This window comes from Amblyomma americanum, chromosome 10 (genome assembly GCF_052857255.1).
Source record: "Amblyomma americanum isolate KBUSLIRL-KWMA chromosome 10, ASM5285725v1, whole genome shotgun sequence".
NCBI lineage: Eukaryota > Metazoa > Arthropoda > Arachnida > Ixodida > Ixodidae > Amblyomma > Amblyomma americanum.
The window spans coordinates 73424025-73442334 of NC_135506.1; positions in this window are offsets into that span (position 1 = coordinate 73424025).

The window sequence follows — 18310 nt, forward strand, 5'->3', positions numbered from 1 at the left end:
GCGAACTCCGCAAGCCAGACGCGGCGAAGGGCACGGAACAGATTAAAAAGATTGAATGCTGCAAATTAACGAGTCGAACGCGACGAGGCAAAATTTCTTTGAATATTCCAAAACGGTCACTCGAACCTCCAAGAAAAAAAAAACGAATATCCGTAAGCAGAATTTTTGAACTGTCAGAAGAGCGCTCACAATTATATTCAGAAAACGCGTATACATGCTATCAATGGCAGAAAGCTGAAGTAAATCAGGAATGCAATTTTACTAGCCTGGAAATCCCTAAAACGGAACCGCAAAGCTCCCGCCCGCGCAAATACGGTCGAATATGGCGGACGCTTCTCCCCAGAACAAAGGCTCTACAGCGAGGCCTAGCAACGGGCGAGGCACGGCGTCTCGCCGTCATTAGACAGGGCCTCACCAACTACACCTCAAATATTTTAGAACGCCCCTCAAAATTGGTATGGAACCTGAAAACGCAGCACCTACCCCCGAAGGACGCCAGGAACGCGGAAAAACTCGGAAAACGCGGAAAACCCCACGGTACAGTCACGGCAAGGAGCCTCATTCAACGGCCTGCACGAACGCAGATATCAGGAAAGTGTCGTAGAACTAAAAAAAATACCTCACTGACACGAGAACGGCACTCCACTACGCGGAATTTGCTGAAAATACTTCGGAACGGCAGTCTAGCTTCAAAAAACCAAGGCGTAAAACTATCAACGGTCTTCCCGAGGACGAAAGCGCCCGACTGAAAAAAGTCCCGCAAAAATGCCAAAATCCCAAATAAATGAACAATAGTTGACTAAAGCAAGAATTATAATTATACTAAGGCAAAATTTGTGAAAATTACCTATGAACGAGTTCCAAAAGGAATCGAACATTTAAGCTTTACATACCTGGACAAAACTAGGCGTTCGCGTTGCAGCAGCTCAGCGCAGATGCGGCCTCACAGCACGGCGCTTTCGAGTCAACTGACGGGCAGCCGGCGGGAGGCAATCAAACGCCAGTGGCGCCAGCAAGCGCCTCGGCCAATCAGCGTCCTCGCCGTGGTGCCCTCTAATGACGGAAACCTTAATCAACACTAAAAAATTGGAAGATAATATTTCGTTTTTTGAGGAAAGGAAATGGCGCAGTATCTGTCTCACATATCGTTGGACGCCTGAACCGCGCCGTAGGGGAAGGAAAAAAGGAGGGAGTTCAAGAAGAAAGGAAGAAAGAGGGGCCGTAGTGGAGGGCTCCGGAATAATTTCGACCACCTGGGGATCTTTAACGTGCATTGACATCGCGCGGCACACGGGCGCCTTCGCGTTTTGCCTCCGTAAAAACGCAGCCGTCGCGGTCGGGTCCGAACCCGGGAACTCCGGATCAGTAGCCGAGCGCCCTAACCACTTAGGCTTCGTCTTTAAGAGAGACGCGACCGGGTGTCGCAGCGTTGCCGAGGGGTACACGGAGCGCCAACGCCTGTTCAGCGCGACGCGTGACCCGATGGACAATTTAAGGTAACGACGCCTGTCTCACATATCTCCGTGGACACCCGAACCGGGCCTTAAGGGAAGGAAATTGAAATGAAAATTGGTTTTAAGGGAAGGAAATGACGCCCTATCTCAAAATTCTATTCCCTTACGGCGCGTTCAGGTGTCCACCGAGATGTGCCATTTTTAGCTCACGGCCAAAGACGCCGACGACACCGCCTTCTCGGCGACACGAGTTCCTTAACGCTGTCGCGTTAATACGCCAGTCCCTTTAACGGGTACCGACATCGATGTTCGATCAAAGCTGCACTTATCTCCCCGCATCCAGCGTCCTAGTACCAAGCGTCCATTGCCAGTGAGCCTGCGTTCATGCCAACACTGCTTCGTTTACCAGATAATGCACGTGGTGACTTGGTCCGATTTGCTCTTGGTTTGTGAATAGCGGTATACTGACCAATATCAATGAGCAGTGCCAGAAATTAAGACACCAAGGCTGACAATGCAAAACATGCTCTTTATTTCGAAAAAAAAAACGCTCGAGCAAGTCTTGACATACTGTAAGGAGTACAGTCACTCTAGACGCAACGTTGACACAGCTAGTGCAATTCATCAGGATATTCTAGCCCTCCATTCTCCGTTGGTCAGACGTGAAGGCATGCTGGTGTCCTGCTCGATCTGGACGGCGGCCCAGTCCTGATACAGCTCATGTTGTCGCGTGACCCATGACGGGTATCGAGGACCTGATCACGGCGCATACCTTGAGAGCCATCCCAAAGGTCATGCCCATGGTATTTATGTGGTAGTCCTCAGTAAGCACTCGCAAAGCATTCCTGTCGGTTACCTGGGCACTGAATTCTTCGACACATTGTGTGCAGCTTTGACTTGTCGCGATGTAGGCAATAGCACTCGCAACCGTACAGCCACGCGTGTTCTCGGCAGCCAGCAACGCTAGATGCTCCAGCACTTGCTCCTGATTCAGTTCCTCGTGGTTAACCATGTCCGCCTCTGGATTAGGCTCAGCAGTGTCGATCCTGACAGCTGCCGGCGTAAGATTCCTCACGCCCGAGTCCTCCTGCATAGAGTAAATATGCTGACTGTAGAGCAATAGCTCCACATTCTTACAACAGCAGTGGCAGCCATTATGGCAACGCATCAGTAGCCAAATTTAGTGCCTGTATATTCGAGGCACTATGGCCAAACATTAAAATGCAGACTAAATACAGGGCGTACTTATTAGCGTTAATTCTGCAAATAACAGCGCCAGTTTTTATAATCTAAGCACTATGACCGAATATTTTCTGCAGACAAAATACAGAGCGTGCTCACCCGCGTCCTACGTCTCCGATCACGCGACCACGTGATTATAACTAGTACCTCGATAGCAGCATTGAAACCCCTTTAAGATCCCGTGGTGCTCAAATGGGCAAAAACTATTTTCCTTAATAATCCTTAAGCAGGAACGCAGCCATACAATTTTTACTTGGAAGGTGGTGGTGGCGGTGGTTTTTATTAAAATAATAGCAAAAAGGAAGGAAAAGATTTTTGCTAGCCCCGGCATCTGCGGTCGATACTGACGCACCTGAGCTGCGGGCAGCGGAAATAAAGGATAGCAGGCAGAATGGAGAAATGAAGTGAAAGAAGTGGGGGACAGGAAGAGAGGATAGGGGGAGAAGCAATATATACAAACTATTTACACAATAAAAAATGTGTCCAGGTTGTGCGCGTGATTAGTTCATGTTGGAGGAATTAAAACACGCACAACACTCTGTTGTCTACAACTGGACTGGGGCGTCCAGTTATCAATCGTTCAACGTAGAACTCGCGGAGCTTTCGGTCACTGCGTGTAACAACTACCTGACAGAGAACAGACGGGACGTCAAGCCCATTTGTTCGAGGAATGCACAGAGGCTCACCAAGGTTCGCTCACGAGTGAGCCCACTGCCCTGTGGCCACATTAGCGTCTTGAGGGATTCTGGTAGTATGTATGCCCAGTGCCCTATATGCCGTAAGCATATCGCGACGAGCATCGGCGAGCGCTGCACAGTGAAGGAGCAGGTATACTAGTGTTTCCACTGTACCGCATTCGTCACACACATCACTCATCGCGATTCCGTGACGCTCCCGTCGTTCCCCGGATCACACGCAGCCAATGCGCGCGCGGAGGATCATTACACGTTGCGACCGTGTAAGTGGGCGACAGCCGGTGATGCTGTCGATGCGGTCGCCTCCTACGATGCATGGGTCGGAAGGCTGCTTTCGGAGATGGTCGTGGATGGCCGCACGCACGTCTTCCAGCGCATCAGGCAGACCGCTGGCAGATAGTTGATGTGCAGCGGTCGCGAGGTCGTCAGCTTCTTCGTTGTCGGCGATGCTGCAGTGACCGGGCACCCACTGTGCACGCACGACACATCCTCTCTGCTGCGGAAGGCGCAGAGAATTAATTTTTTGTACAGGCATGATGCCGGGGGAATATTTATCGCCGCTGCCCGTCGTTCGAACCCGACCGCGGCGGCTGCGTTTTTATGGAGTAAAAACGCTAAGGCGCCCGTGTGCTGTGCGATGTCAGTGAACGTTAAAGATCCCCAGGTTGTCGAAATTATTCCGGAGCCCTCCACTACGGCACCTATTCTTCCTTTCTTCTTTCACTCCCTCCTTTATCCATTACCTTACGGCGCGGTTCAGGTGTCCAAAGAGATATGAGACAGATACTGCGCCATTTCCTTTCCCAAAAAACCAATTATTATTATTGCTGCCCGTCGCGTCCCCTTGAAGAATTAATAATATTAATTTGTTTTTGGGGAAAGGAAATGGCGCGGTATCTGTCTCATATATCGCTGGACACCTGAACCGCGCCGTAAGGGAAGGGATACAGGAGGGAGTGAAATAAGAAAGGAAGAAGAGGTGCCGTAGTGGAGTGCTCCGGAATAATTTCGACCACCTGGGGATCTTTAACGTGCACTGACATCGCACAGCACACGGGCGCCATAGCGTTTTTCCTCCATAAAAACGCAGCCGCCCCTTGAAGAATTGAAAATTGGTTTCGTGGGGAAAGGAAATTGCGCCGTATCTCTCACATTTCGGCGGACATCTCAACCGCGCCGTAAGGGAAGGGAAAAAGGAGGGAGTGAATGAAGAAAGAGGTGCCGCAATGGAGGGCTCCGTAATAATTTCGACCACTTGGAGACCTTTAACGTGCACTGACATCGCACAGCACACGGGCGCCTTAGCGTTTTTCCTCCATAAAAACGCAGCCGCCGCGGTCGGGTTCGAACCCGGGAACTCCTGATCAGTAGCCGTGCGCCCAAACCAGTGAGCCACCGCGGCAGGTGCGTCCCCTTGGCGCCACCACTGAAGTTCAACGCTTCTTGAACCTGGTTTTGAGAAAATATCGTAAGGGTTAATTACAAAGTCTCCTTTACGCACTTTACCACCCTTCCTTCTGGGACGCACTGGTATCGACCGTATTGTTCCACTCCCCCCCCCCCCCCCCCTTAAGTACTGACTCCAGTGTAGGACTCACCGGCTTGGTCCGCGCCGATCGAGCAGTGGCTTCGGACGCGGGAGGATGTGACACGTAGTCTTTTTTTTTTTTATTCGAGAAGTGTGCCATGAGGCATAAGTTGAAAAAGGAAAGGGGGAAGGAATGCACGGGATTGAAAGTTAAAAGAAGGAGTGAAGAACCGTTGCGCTGAGGTAGTCGCAGAGGTTGTAAATGAAGCGGTTGTCCATTGTCCACTTCACGTAGTCACTTTCGCGGTTCCACCCCAGGCCCACCTCCCTGAGGAGCCGTTTTCTGATAGCAGCCGTCGCTGGGCACGTCCACAAGTGCCGCACATCACATATGTCTGGTGCAGCGCTACAGTGAGGGCACCTGTCAGGTACTGGCAGATCTTTGGCACGCCACCGATGACGGACAGATGGTGTCAGAGCCGCCCCTGCCAGAATCCGGCGCACGGATACCTCCTCATGCCGAGTAAGACTACGGGGGAGAGGGTGCGAACACGGAGGAATTAGAGCACGTGTTAGCTGGCGCAGAACCTCGGAATCAGAAACGTGGGACAGGAACGGATCTGGGGGAAGAGGGGAAGGTGGCGGATCGTCTAATGTATGATGATGAGTCATAGCATCCGCTTGAATGTTATGTGGATCCTGGGCATGGCCGCGAATCCAGTGTATGCGCACAGGACATGGATACTTTGCGCAGAGCACATGAATAGATTGTGAAATCTGGAACGTTCGTCGAACAGCCTTAAGCTGTTTAAGGGCGGCGCGGGAGTCGGTGTAAATGTGAACTGTATTGAATGTTGGAACGAGCGGAAGGGAAGCAATGGCATTATAAATGGCTCGAAGTTTCAATGCCAGGGGAGTGCACGTATCCGCAGTATACGTCGCGCGAGAGTTGAGATGCGGATGAGATAGACTATACACAGCAGTAACTCCCCTCTCTGCAGAATGAGATGCATCCGTGTATAATATGCACCCTTCAGGCAGATACGCTGCTGATCCCGACGGGGAAAAAGTGGGGCGATTGTCAGTGAGCTGGCAATAGGACCACGGTGGAAGTGTCTTTAAACGATGAAGATTGAGAGACTGTTTTCGAGCTCTATTTGCCACCCGTTGGTCGATGATTTCACTGAGCGTATTAAGTTGGGCGAACTCCTGTAGCACAGGTATGGATGTTAAACAAGGCAGATATGTTATGACGCGCATAGCCTCACGATTGATAGCTTCAAGGGAGTCCCACTGTCTGCGGGTGAGACGTTGAAATTGTGCCTGATATACTATCCGTGGCTGAAGGATAGAGCGCACAAGCTGGCGGGCCGTATGAGCACGTGCGCCACCAGAGCGCATAGCTATGCGACGAATCAGACCTAGAGTAGCGTGAGCCGATTTACGGGTGGCTGTCAGCCACGGGGTGCCAGTCCCAGATGTATGGAGGAGAAGACCAAGAATACGAACAGTTTCTACCTGAGGAATCACAGAATTATGTACCGTAAAATTTAAAGCGGGAGCTTTCCGTAAGGCGGCTTTATTTCCAATTCGAATGAAAGATGATTTAGTAGGAGAGAGCGTTAACCCAGAGGTGTGAGGCGAGATGTCAATACATCCAGCGCGTGTTGAAGGACCGACTGATGAATAGACGCATCTGGATGACAGCTACACAAGTTGATATCATCGGCATATGCAAGCACGCAGATAGAAGGAATGGTCTCTAGGGCTCGAACAAGAGGATTTAAAGCCACATTAAATAATGTGGGGGCGAGAACGGAGCCCTGCGGCACTCCTCTATTGGAAGTGAAATTACCAAAGGGCTTTCCGTGGACACGCACGCTGAAGGTTCGATTTGCTAAAAAGGCGTGAATGGAGAGGAGGAACCGGTGAGGGAGACCAAGAGTTTGAAGGGAGGCAAGAATGGCAGAGTGAAGGATGTTATCATATGCCTTTGTTATATCTGTAGCGATTACGGTTCGTACAAGGTGACTCTGCGGAGAGTGGTCAAGCACGTCAGCAGCCAAAGAAGCAAGGCCGTCCTCCATTCTAATTTGTGGGCGGAAACCAATTTGGGAATCTGGGTAACAATCATTGGATTCCAGCCACCATGATAAGCGTGCGGCTAGAATGTTTTCATAAAGCTTGCAGATGGTAGGGGTAAGAGAAATTGGACGAAGGGCCGAGAGAGATACTGGAGGCGGACCTGACTTGGGTATTGGAACCACAATAGAATGCTTCCAGTCTCCCGGCATGACGCCAGAAAGCCACACTTCGTTAAAAGTATCAAGTAGAGTTTCCAAAGCCCTCCCTTCCAAGTTACGGAATAAGGAGTTAGGTATGCCGTCGTGCCCGGGAGTAGTAGCAGTTTTTAAACGGTCAATGGAGGCCAGCAGCTCTGCCATGGTGAGGTCAGAAGTACTCCCATCGGGGGGCTCTGTTACCGATAAGTCAGGTGGAGACGTAGCGGTGCAATCATGGTTTGGAAAAAATTGACGGGCCGCTTGTTGTGCAAATGTGTCCTCATCCACATTTATCGCGAGGCGAATGCTCTCTGTGTAATCTGCAACCTGAGAAGGGCGCTTCATGGCGTGAAACACTCTCCAAAGATGTCGATTGCCCTGCGTAGAGGACAGGCGGGCACACCATGCAGCCCAGCGTTGCCTGCCTAGCCGCTTTGCATAGCGCCGCGCCCGTGCGGTAGCGCGGTCAAGAGTAGGAAGAGCCGAAGGGTCATCTGGGTGACGAGTAGCGTAAAGATCCGCCTGGCGACGAAGAGCCCACAGATTCAAGAGATGTATGTCCGGGTTTGGGTCGTCTTCATTTACTGTAGTGGTAATAGCGGGAGTGGCGAGAACAGCAGATAGAGTAGACAATCCTGAAGAGGGGTTGAATGTAGATAAATGATTGTCTGCACGTACAAAGTCCCATGATGTTATTCGTACAGTGCGGCGTATTTTCCGTAGACGCGTAGGCGTGAGGGAGATAAAAATAGGGCTGTGATCGCTACCCCCAGTATCAGAATCAACAGCCCAACGAGGGTTACCGGGGCCTAACCACCTAGTCAAATCAGGTGAATACGGGCCACCTCGTGGGCGGGTAGAAGTATTCGGGTGGTTTAAAAGTTGAAAGGAATGATCCGAAAAGCTCCCTTGGATGTGTGAACCGCTTGATGTATCCGATGGGTAACCCCACGCAGTGTGTGCGCCGTTGAAGTCGCCACCAACTAGAATAGGGATACCCGAGTTGGTAGAACGTAGAAAACGAACCCATCCAAGGTTGGGAGATGCGGAGCCAGTACGACTATAAAAAGAAACTAGAATAAGGGATTTGCGTGCAGGTTTTACGAGAAGGGCGACTACCTCTTGACGTGTGTTGCACCACCGTGAAAGGTCGAGCGGTGTGTGCGGAACTGAACTGTGAATATAAATTGCAGATTTACCTGGGCTGAGGGAGGAGGCGGTGCAACGGCGATCAGGGATAGATGGTGAATGGTATGCGCAGAAACCTGAAAGGCGTGGCAGTGCATTATGCTCTTGCAGTAGTAACGCCCATGCCCTCAGCTTTCCGTTGCGAAGGCGGATGTTCACTTCAGAGGCCTTACTAGCGAATCCTCGACAGTTCCAGTGCACCACCACCGATGATGCGCTATCCATGACGAGGCCGAAGAGCTTCCACGATGAGGGATGTCACCTGCTTCATCAGCGCTAATGTCTTATCCACTGTCGGGGTAGTCACGGCTAACAGGTGGTCGGCACCTGCTTGTGGCCAATGCTTACCCTAGGTGATTCCTCTGATGATTGCTCCCGAGTTATGAGAATTCTTCGAGAGGATTGAGAACGACGATGTTCCCGGCGCTGGGTGAGTTCAGCTAGTCGGCGGCGAGCCTCCGCGATTGCATTGTCTAAAGCTGTGTCTTCATCTGTGGTATCCACATGTGATGAATGCACATGTGTTGGATGGATGGGCGTACCATTTGATCCGGGAAGGTGAGCCGCTTGTGCATATGTACACTGGCGAGGAGACGTATGGTGAGCAGCAGGCTCAGATAATGGAAGTTCGGGGAAGTCGTTGTCGTCACATGCGAGAGCTGCAAAGCGATTACTTGTAGGAACATCCAGTTTTCCAGGCGACTTGTGAAACTTCTTCGCTTGCTTCTTCTTTGGATAAGCGGGGGAGCGAATGTCATGGTCCGGCGATTTGCACAGGGCACAATGAGCTGTTGGTTCATTCATGTCGGCCACAGCTGCTGGATTAGGGCAGGTATTTTGCATATGTCCTTCTTTGTGGCAGTGATAGCAAAAAATACGACGAGGTCGGAAGGGCTGTGGTTTGACGATCGCACCGTAGTAGGTAAGGTACTTCGGGAGAGTCAACGGGCCTTGCAGGATGAGCAGGTATGAGCCCCGGCGACCCATAGGCCGTGCTTGCAGTATAACATGAGTTGAGCAGCGAATATTTGCGCGCACCTCCTCGGGAAGGCTCCTGCTGTCGACATGATAAACCATGCAGCGGAGTGTGTCAGGACCAGATGCAATATATATTTGCACCAGGACATGCTTGCTGTCATCCAGGGGGATCCGCGTAACAGCGCAAAGTTTCTGGGCGTCCATCAAGGATGACAAGTTTACCGTGATGGTGTTCGATGGGCGATGGACGACAAACCCGCAGTAGTGCGAAGAGCCAAGGGCATGGTCAATTGTGGCGTGAACATTCCGGGCAGGGATGGCAGTCATATCAAAGCGCAATGTAGGCTTGATGGTAACGCGGAACGAGTTCGCAGCAGGCGGAAGAGAGCCTTGACTCACGGGAGGCATCTGTGGAGGAGGCTCAGACGCTGGTGACGGCCCTTGGTGGGAATACTGAATTGGCGCGACAGGCACAGTTTCTTGAGGGAGTGCCACGGGCACGGAGGCGGTAGAGCAGTCCATATCACAGGCCAAAGTCGTAGCATCGGAAGACGGCCCAGGCTGGAGGCCCAGAGGCACTGACGATTGCGTGGACGTGGAGGCTGCGTCAGGTGGCAACACAGCGGGCATCCGCGTAGCTGTCGTCGACAACGCAGAATCCATGCAGACGCGTAGCGCGGCCTCGCTCGGCAGCGCCGAGCTAAGCCCAGCTTGTCCCTGAGGGTTCCGGTTGGGTTTTCTCGCTTGAGAAGGGGGCGCTACCAGCGCGCGTAGCGTGCGGACGCATGGGACATCGGCTCCGGCGATTTTCGACCGTGGCGGCGGACCAACGCGTTGGATCCCCACAATTTTGAACTTGACAGGACCAGCAAGTCAGCCGGCACGCAGGGAGACCACTCCCAACCCGGTGGGCCGATTTGTTGACCTTTTTTTAGCGTTTTTTCCTCCCATCCACCATAGCGCCGCGACGCAGCTTCAAGGCTGAACGCCGGCGTTCGGCGGCGGGGAGGCCGCTCCAGGCCAACATGGCAAGCGCAAACCAGCAACGCGGCTACGACCCGGAAGGCATGGCATAGTCAACTGTGCCGCAGACCAGTCGGGACCAAGCCTGCAACGCTAATGTGATCCTGGCTTTTGAAAAAAGAGCCCAGAAACTCCAAGCCTGCGCGCAAGGGAAGGCCACGTCAGCCCACGGAGGCCACCATGCGCAACCCGACAAGGCATCCGATGAGCGCGCAGCCGGAGGCCCAAGGCAAGTCAAAGCTGCATGGAAACCCAAGTTTCTCTGCAGATTTAGACCAGACGATGTGGTGCTAATCATCAAACCATTGACGGCGACAAGCTTGAAGAACTTACAACACGGTGAGCTAGGCCTAGCCCTACGACAACGAGTCGGGGAGGCCGAAGCGGACAACTTTTACTTCACAATATCCCCGGACCAAAACCTGTTCATCGTGGGCACGTCGAGCATCCACGCGGCAGACAAACTGGTCGGGGACTTTGCGATAAAAATCCAAGAAGGAGCAGACCTCCATTTGCACGGGCACGTAAAACAGAGCGAAGACAACGTGGTTCACGGAGTCATCACAGTGGCCAATCTGGAAACCACCGAGTCCCTGCGAGGGAAGGTGAAAAGCTTTCACGGAGAAAGCACCATCCTGGAGATCCCAAAGTTCGGAACTTCGAACAAAGCCAGAATCACATTCGAAGGCAAGTACAAGCCCAGAGCTGTATTGTACAACGCGCAAGTCATACCGGTAGCAACGTACCGCCGCACCATACCAGCGTGTAACTTGTGCGGCACGGTGGGACATAGGCCAGATACCTGCCCGACACCGAGACAAGAAAACTGCGGACTCTGCGGAACGCTAGCCCCGTTTGTGGAGGGGGTGCGGTCCCCTCACGTGTGCAAACCAAAATGTGCGGTGTGTGGCGGCGAACACGCCACGAACTCCAGAGACTGCACGGCGAAATTCCGCACGAACGCGCAGCAACAACCCAGCAATCAGGAGAAAAAGAGGAGGAAAAAGAAGAAAAAAAAGAAGAAGAAGAAGGGAGGAAGCGGGAATCTCCCGCCCCCTCCACCTAGCAGGGAGTCGACTTCTGATCAACCCAAGCAAAAGAGGACCTGGGCCAGCATAGTCCAGACCGGGAAGCGGCAGGTGAGTGGGACCGCCTCTCCTCCTCCTCCTCCCAAACCTTCCTCTCCACCCACACCCAACCCAGTAGAAACCGAGTTACGAAACCAGATATCAGCCCTAAAAGCGCAGATCGCGGTGCTAACGAGCAAACTAGAAAGTGCGCTAGCTAAACCCCAGCCACCTCAGCAAGAGGAGGCGATGGAAAGCGACACAGAACCTAGTCTTGAAAATAAACTAGAAGCTATGATGAGAAGGGTCCAGGAATCCATTCCCACCATAGTCTCACAACAGATAGCGAAAGCGATGACGGTTCGCAAATACGCTAACACGAGGAGACTCCAGAATCCCCGAACCTACAGGATGCGTAGGGTGCTGAGCGAGGACGAGGAGGAAGACCACCAGGAGCAATTTCCCCTCCAGAATAACAACAATCTCCAGATACAACATGGCGAGACAAACTAAAGAGAGTCCCATAACATTAACGCAGTGGAATAGTCGAGGCTTGAAATCGGGGACTAAGAGAGCGGATCTTAGGATGCACCTGTCTACGTAGGAGCATACTCCGGCAGTAGTGGCCGTACAGGAACCTGGCGGGAACGTGAGCCTCACAAACTACAAAACGTTCCAACTCGACCCCCTAACGTGCATCTTTGTGCACAAAAATATCACTGCAAATTTGGTAGATCTGGAATTACAAACCAGCTTTTCGCACGTGATGGTGACTCTTCTGCCACTGAAAAAGGAGGATTCGCCGCTACACATCCTTAACGTATACTGCCCACCTAAAGCAAAAAACGTAACCTTCTCCACACTCCTGAGCAGAGCTATCAGGGAAACAGGACGAGACCCGCTACTAGTAATGGGAGATTTCAACGCGCAGAGTCCCTCATGGGGCTATCATCGAGAAGACATACGAGGACGGAAGCTAGCGGAGGCGGCATCCGCGTTAGGTCTAACCCTACACACTGACCCGGCGTGCCCCACGCGGATAGGGAACTCGGTGCAGAGGGACACGTGTCCCGACTTAACCTTCACGAAAAACGCGAGGCGAGTGGAGAGGACGAATACGAAGGAAACTCTCGGTAGTGACCACTGCCTGATCACTATAACGATCCGTACGAAACCCTTTACCACGCCTACGGGGCACACTAAGCTGCCGGACTGGACGAAATTTAGAAAGGAATGCGAGGTAAGCTCCATCCAGGAGCAGGGTTATCAAGCCTGGACAAAACAGCTGCTGATCAACCTGCGTTCGACGGAGACGCAGGTAAAGCTCTCAGAGGCGGTGACGGACGTGGACACCCACCTCCTCCACCTCTGGGCAGCCAGACGCAGCATGGTCAAAAGATGGCGTAGACAGAAGCATAACCGAAAGCTAAGAGCTCGGATCGCGGCAATCACTAAAGAAGCGGCGGAGTACGCGGCGCAACTCGCGGACGCGAACTGGGTGGATAGGTGCAACGCGGCCGCTAGGCAGATGTCTAGCAAAAACACGTGGCGCCTCCTCCGGGCGCTCATAGATCCCAACCAGACGCGCACCGAGACGCAGAAGCACCTGCAGAGAGCGGTACATGCATTACAAGGAAATACGGCCCAGCTCGCACTGAAGCTTCGGGACCAGCACCTGAGCACGACCCAAGATCCAAGGGGAGAAGCTTACAGATACAGTGGAGCCCAAAATGCTGAGCTGGACGAACCTTTAAAAATATACGAACTCAAGGCCGCTCTAGCGAGGATGAAACACGGGACCGCGCCAGGAAGGGACGGGATCTCGGTAAAACTCCTAGCCAATCTGCCGGACCGCGCATACGAATCCCTCCTAAAACACTTTAATTCGGTTTGGATGGGCGAAGCTCCACTTCCCACGGAGTGGAAGACTGCGCTGATAACTTTCATCCCCAAGGCGGGCAAGGCCATAGATACGGATAACCTAAGACCTATTTCTCTCACCTCGTGCGTGGGCAATCTGATGGAAGCTATGGAGAGATAGACTATCTGAGTACCTAGAAAACAAGCGAGTCTTCGCCGACTCGATGTACGGCTTCAGGCCAAATAAATCGGCTCAGGACATCCTGCTGCAGCTCAGCAGGGAGGTACTAAACCCGATCGAACATCCGAACGGGGATAAGGTAGTGCTGGCCCTAGATCTGAAGGGAGCCTTCGATAATGTGACACACGAGGCGTTCCTCACACACCTATCAGAGACGGGATGCGGCAGGAACGCTTTCGAGTAAATAAAACGCTTCCTCAGGGACAGACAGGCCTACGTGAGGATCCAGAACGCGGAGCACGGCCCCTTTCTATTAGGCACGAGAGGGACGCCACAGGGAGCGGTGCTATCCCCCTTGCTTTTCAACTTGGCAATGAAGAACCTGCCGGTCCACCTGGAGAAAGTCCCGGGTGTGCAGCACGCGCTGTACGCGGACGACATCTCCATTTGGGCCATGCAGGGCTCTCTCGGTGAAATGGAGGCCAGCCTGCAGGAGGCGGCCACCTCGGTGAACGAGTACGCGAAAAGATGTGGCCTTCATTGCTCCCCTCAAAAATCTGAATTCGTGCACATTCGCCCGAACAAAAAAGCACAAACAAGATAGAATTGAGACTTGGATCGGAACCGATATCCGAAGGAAAAGAAATTAGAGTCCTAGGTCTTTTCATCCACCAGCGTCGGCTGGCGACGACCACGCTCGACAAACTAAAGAAGGTGGGAGATCAGGTGGGCCGAATGGTCCGCAGAGTCTCGAACAAGAAAGGGGTATTGCGAAGCAAAGACGCCTTGTAGTGGCCAATGCCTTTGTAACAAGCAGACTCCTGTACTCGACCCCCTATCTCCGCCTCAACAAACACAATCAGAACATCATCGAGGTGATAATACGCAAAATGGCGAAGAAGGCCCTCGACCTCCCGATAACAACGTCTAACCTGAGACTCCAAGGCCTGGGTATGACGAACTCCTTCGATGAACTTAGAGAAGCCCACCTCACAGGTCAATACACGCGATTATCGCAGACGCTGTCAGGACGCCGCCGTTTAGCCCGTCTGCACATAGAACACACGACTCTAACCGAGGAGAGAGTAAGACTCTCTCAGGAGTGGCGTTACGCCCTGCACGTAAGACCACTCCCAATTAAGATGTCCAGGGACGACCACGAGGGTAGACGCAGGGCCAGGGCAGAGGCCTTAGCTCACCACTACGGAAGGAAACCCGGGGTATATACTACGTGGACGCATCCGGCCCGCACCAAGGCGGGTGGTACACGGCGGCAGTGATCCACGAGTCCAAAACGGTGAACGGGCTCACCTTCAAAGCCCGAAGCGTCACTCAAGCAGAGGAAGTCGCCATCGCATTAGCGGCAACACACTCCGATTCCAAGACAATCATAACCGACTCGCGAGGGGCGTGTCGGAACGTCCAACAGGGCTGGGTCCCGTACCTGGCCTACCGGCTACTGCAAAACAGCTCGTACGTAGGAGGTCCATCCCACCGCTTCATAGTCTGGGCTCCGGCCCACTCGGGGCTAGGAGGAAACGAGGCAGCAGATGCAGCCGCCCGCGCGCTCTCTAACCGGGCAACCTCGTCCCCCGCCTCCTCTGAAGAAGTAGCGGAAGCCACGCCGACCTACACAAGCAGCGGCTCGGCTGTTTGGAAGGTTCTGGCGCAAATTTTTTCCGCTTTCAATAGTTGCAACTTAAGCGAAAGCAACACAGTGGTCGCCGGATGAGCTTGCGTCTATATTCAATATGCTTTGCAGCTACTTCAGCGCGCAAATGACTGCGTAGCAAGGTAGCACATACGTGTTCTGATGTGCCATGCCTTGGCGCCCCCGCAGTGCGTGCATACCAGGGAAGAGGAGTGGCGCTAGGGGCGCCGAGTTCGAGGCTATTTTCTTCATCGCAGCAAAAAAACGTGTATACGACGACGTCGTCGTTCAAGACTTTGAAGGTCTTCTGGCAGTGCATCTACAGTTACTCCGGACACTGCAGGTGCTTCTGTTACTATTCCTTCCCCTGCACCTGCCACGCTAAAGGACGGGCATACGATGACTGGTTAAGCCGGCCGTGTTGCCGGAGACGTCATCTGGCCACATCTACTGAAGCCACTCACAACTGCTGCGACCGAGCAGGCACACGCTCTAAGTCTCTTGAGCAAGACCAAGACCCGGTGCAAGGCACAGAGTGGCAGCGGAACAAAATGCGCAGTGGCTTATGGGCGCTTTCTGTCCAGTCGTTGCAGGTCTTCGATATCAGACACAATCACCCCTCCATCCCCATCGCTTCAATAAGAAGTCACAAAAGCACCCTTTTTGCAATGGAATAATCGCGGCTCATATCTCACATTTCAGTCTTTCGAGAACGTGTCTGTAAAAAAATGAAAGCCTGCCTCATAAAACTTATAGAGCCTCATAGACCCAGTTTCGAACTCATGTTGAAATTCCTTTGAGCCTTACCTCAATGCAACTTCTACTGTGCTTCGCGTGACGTGATCCGACTTTGCTGTGACGCGTGTGCTTGGCATTGCTTTCTCACTGGAATGCTCATAGCCACGCCTGCGTTAGTTGCACGCGCAACGAGACAATCAAACACTTAAACATAGCATGCGCAACGTATCGTGCCTAGTAACATTGGTTACGTGGTTCACTGAGCCGCCTTCACCCCCCGCCTTTTCCTTCCTTTTTACCATTATTTTAATAAAAAATTCACAACCGCCACCACCACCTGAGAGCGCAGGCTCTCAACCCCTGCCAGGTACTCTTTTTTTTGTAGGGTTGTCATTCTGCGCAATATGCTGTGCCTTTAGCGTACACAAAATCTTTACTCAGCTCTCTTTTCTTTTTCTCCTCTTCTTTCTCCCAGCGCGTTGTGGCAAGCCGCAACCTTGACCTACCTTCTCCTTTTTAAGACCTACCGCGATGGCTCAGTGGATAGGCCGATCGGCTACTGAACCGAAGTATACCCGGGTTCGAACCTGGCTGCGGCGGCAGTGATTCGAGAGGCGAAAGGACATCTCTTTCTTCCTTTCTTCTTTCACTCCCTCCTTTATCCTTTCCTTCCCTTACGGCGCGGTCGCAGCATCCACCAATCAGACAGCTGCTGCTCCATTTACTTTCCTCAAAAAACAGGAATAAGCACCGCTCCTTTCCTTTCCAAAAAATCATTCTTCCTTTCCTTTATCTATCACTTTTATTTCTGGCGGCTCAGGCGATGCAGTAAAAATTTTCCTCAACTCGCGTGTTCTATTTCAGTTTGCGGGCATCTGTACATGCATGAATCATGCTGGCTGGTCAGGTTGACATCTTGCCATGAAAAGAAGGAAGAGATTTTCATAATTTTTTTCTTCCCTCGGTCCTAAGAAGAGAGGGTGACAGTCATGTCATTTCAAACTTCACCCTTTGTATTCCCATAACCAGCTGGGCAAGCCTATGTGAATCAGACGACGTCCGATGGAGCCGCATTCGTAGCAACTTCCAGCCGCCGCGGTGGCTGAGTGGTTATGGCGCTCGGCTGCCAGCCCGAAAGACGCGGGTTCGATCCCGGCCGCGGCGGTCAAATTTCGATGGAGGCGAAATTCTAGAGGCCCGTGTGCTGTGCGTTGTCAGTGCACGTAAAAGAACCCCAGGTGGTCGAAATTTCCGGAGCCCTTCACTACGGCGTCCCTCATAGCCTGAGTCGCTTTGGGACGTTAAAACCACCATAAATCATAAACCATAAACCGTAGCAACTTCCACTCCATGATCTTTACATAAAGGAAAGTTTATTGACACACCAAAACCAAATCTACACAAAGAAAACCCGTTTGTACATGACCACAACGAGCTTGACCACGATCTTTACAACTATAGCGGTATTTCACCCTTTCGAAATTCTCCTATACAGCTAAAAACGCCCGAAGCGAACAGCGCATATGCCAGGTTGCCTCAGCTGCTGTGGCGTTCGAGTCCTGGGCTTGAGGGGGCCGGTTAGAGTCCCGGCCTCGACAGCCGCATTTCGATACAAGTGAAATGCACATGAAAGGCCCGTGTGTTGATATCCAACAATTTTAGGCAAAAGCATATTTGAACTTGAATTAGTTTATGAACGCAATTTTTCATACATTGCATGATTTCACGATAACAATCAATATATCTGCAGATGTCTCGTCGGCATGCTTGCATTTTTTGTGTTATTAACGTTTTTGCTGTCGTCAAGAGCGTTCATTATTGGTTTCTTAAGGCAGCCTTAACTTCTCGATACGAGCAATGGAAACACTATGAAAGAAACATTTTGATGCATATCAAAAGAATGCACCATTATCTTCAATATTTCCATAATAATGTTTTGCAGTTTTTCAGTTCTCAAAAGTATTTTTATTTCAAAAATGTTGGACATGTGTGCGATGTCAGTGTACGTCAAAGAAGCACGCGGGTCGTAAAGAATTAATCCGGAGCATTCTACTACGGCGTCCCTCATAAGCAACACTGGAGGTTTGGCTCATTGAGGTGCACTGTTTTCAGTAACGAACAACTCTGTAAAACGTTTAAAATTTTCTTTAAGATGGGTCGGTGTGAAATGCCGAAACATAGCCATAAATATATACAAGACAGATACTGCGCCATTTCCTTTCCCCCAAAAAAACGAATTATTATTATTATAAATATATGGCGCACTAAACACATGTCCTGACAATGGGAGCGTGGTACATTAAAATGATCAAATGTAAGCTAAAGGACCCAACAGTACGTCAGCCACCACTCTCACCGGTGCAATCGCAATGTATATAGCTCAAAGGTACCTAGTTATTAAGAAAAAACAAAACTTTTTAGCT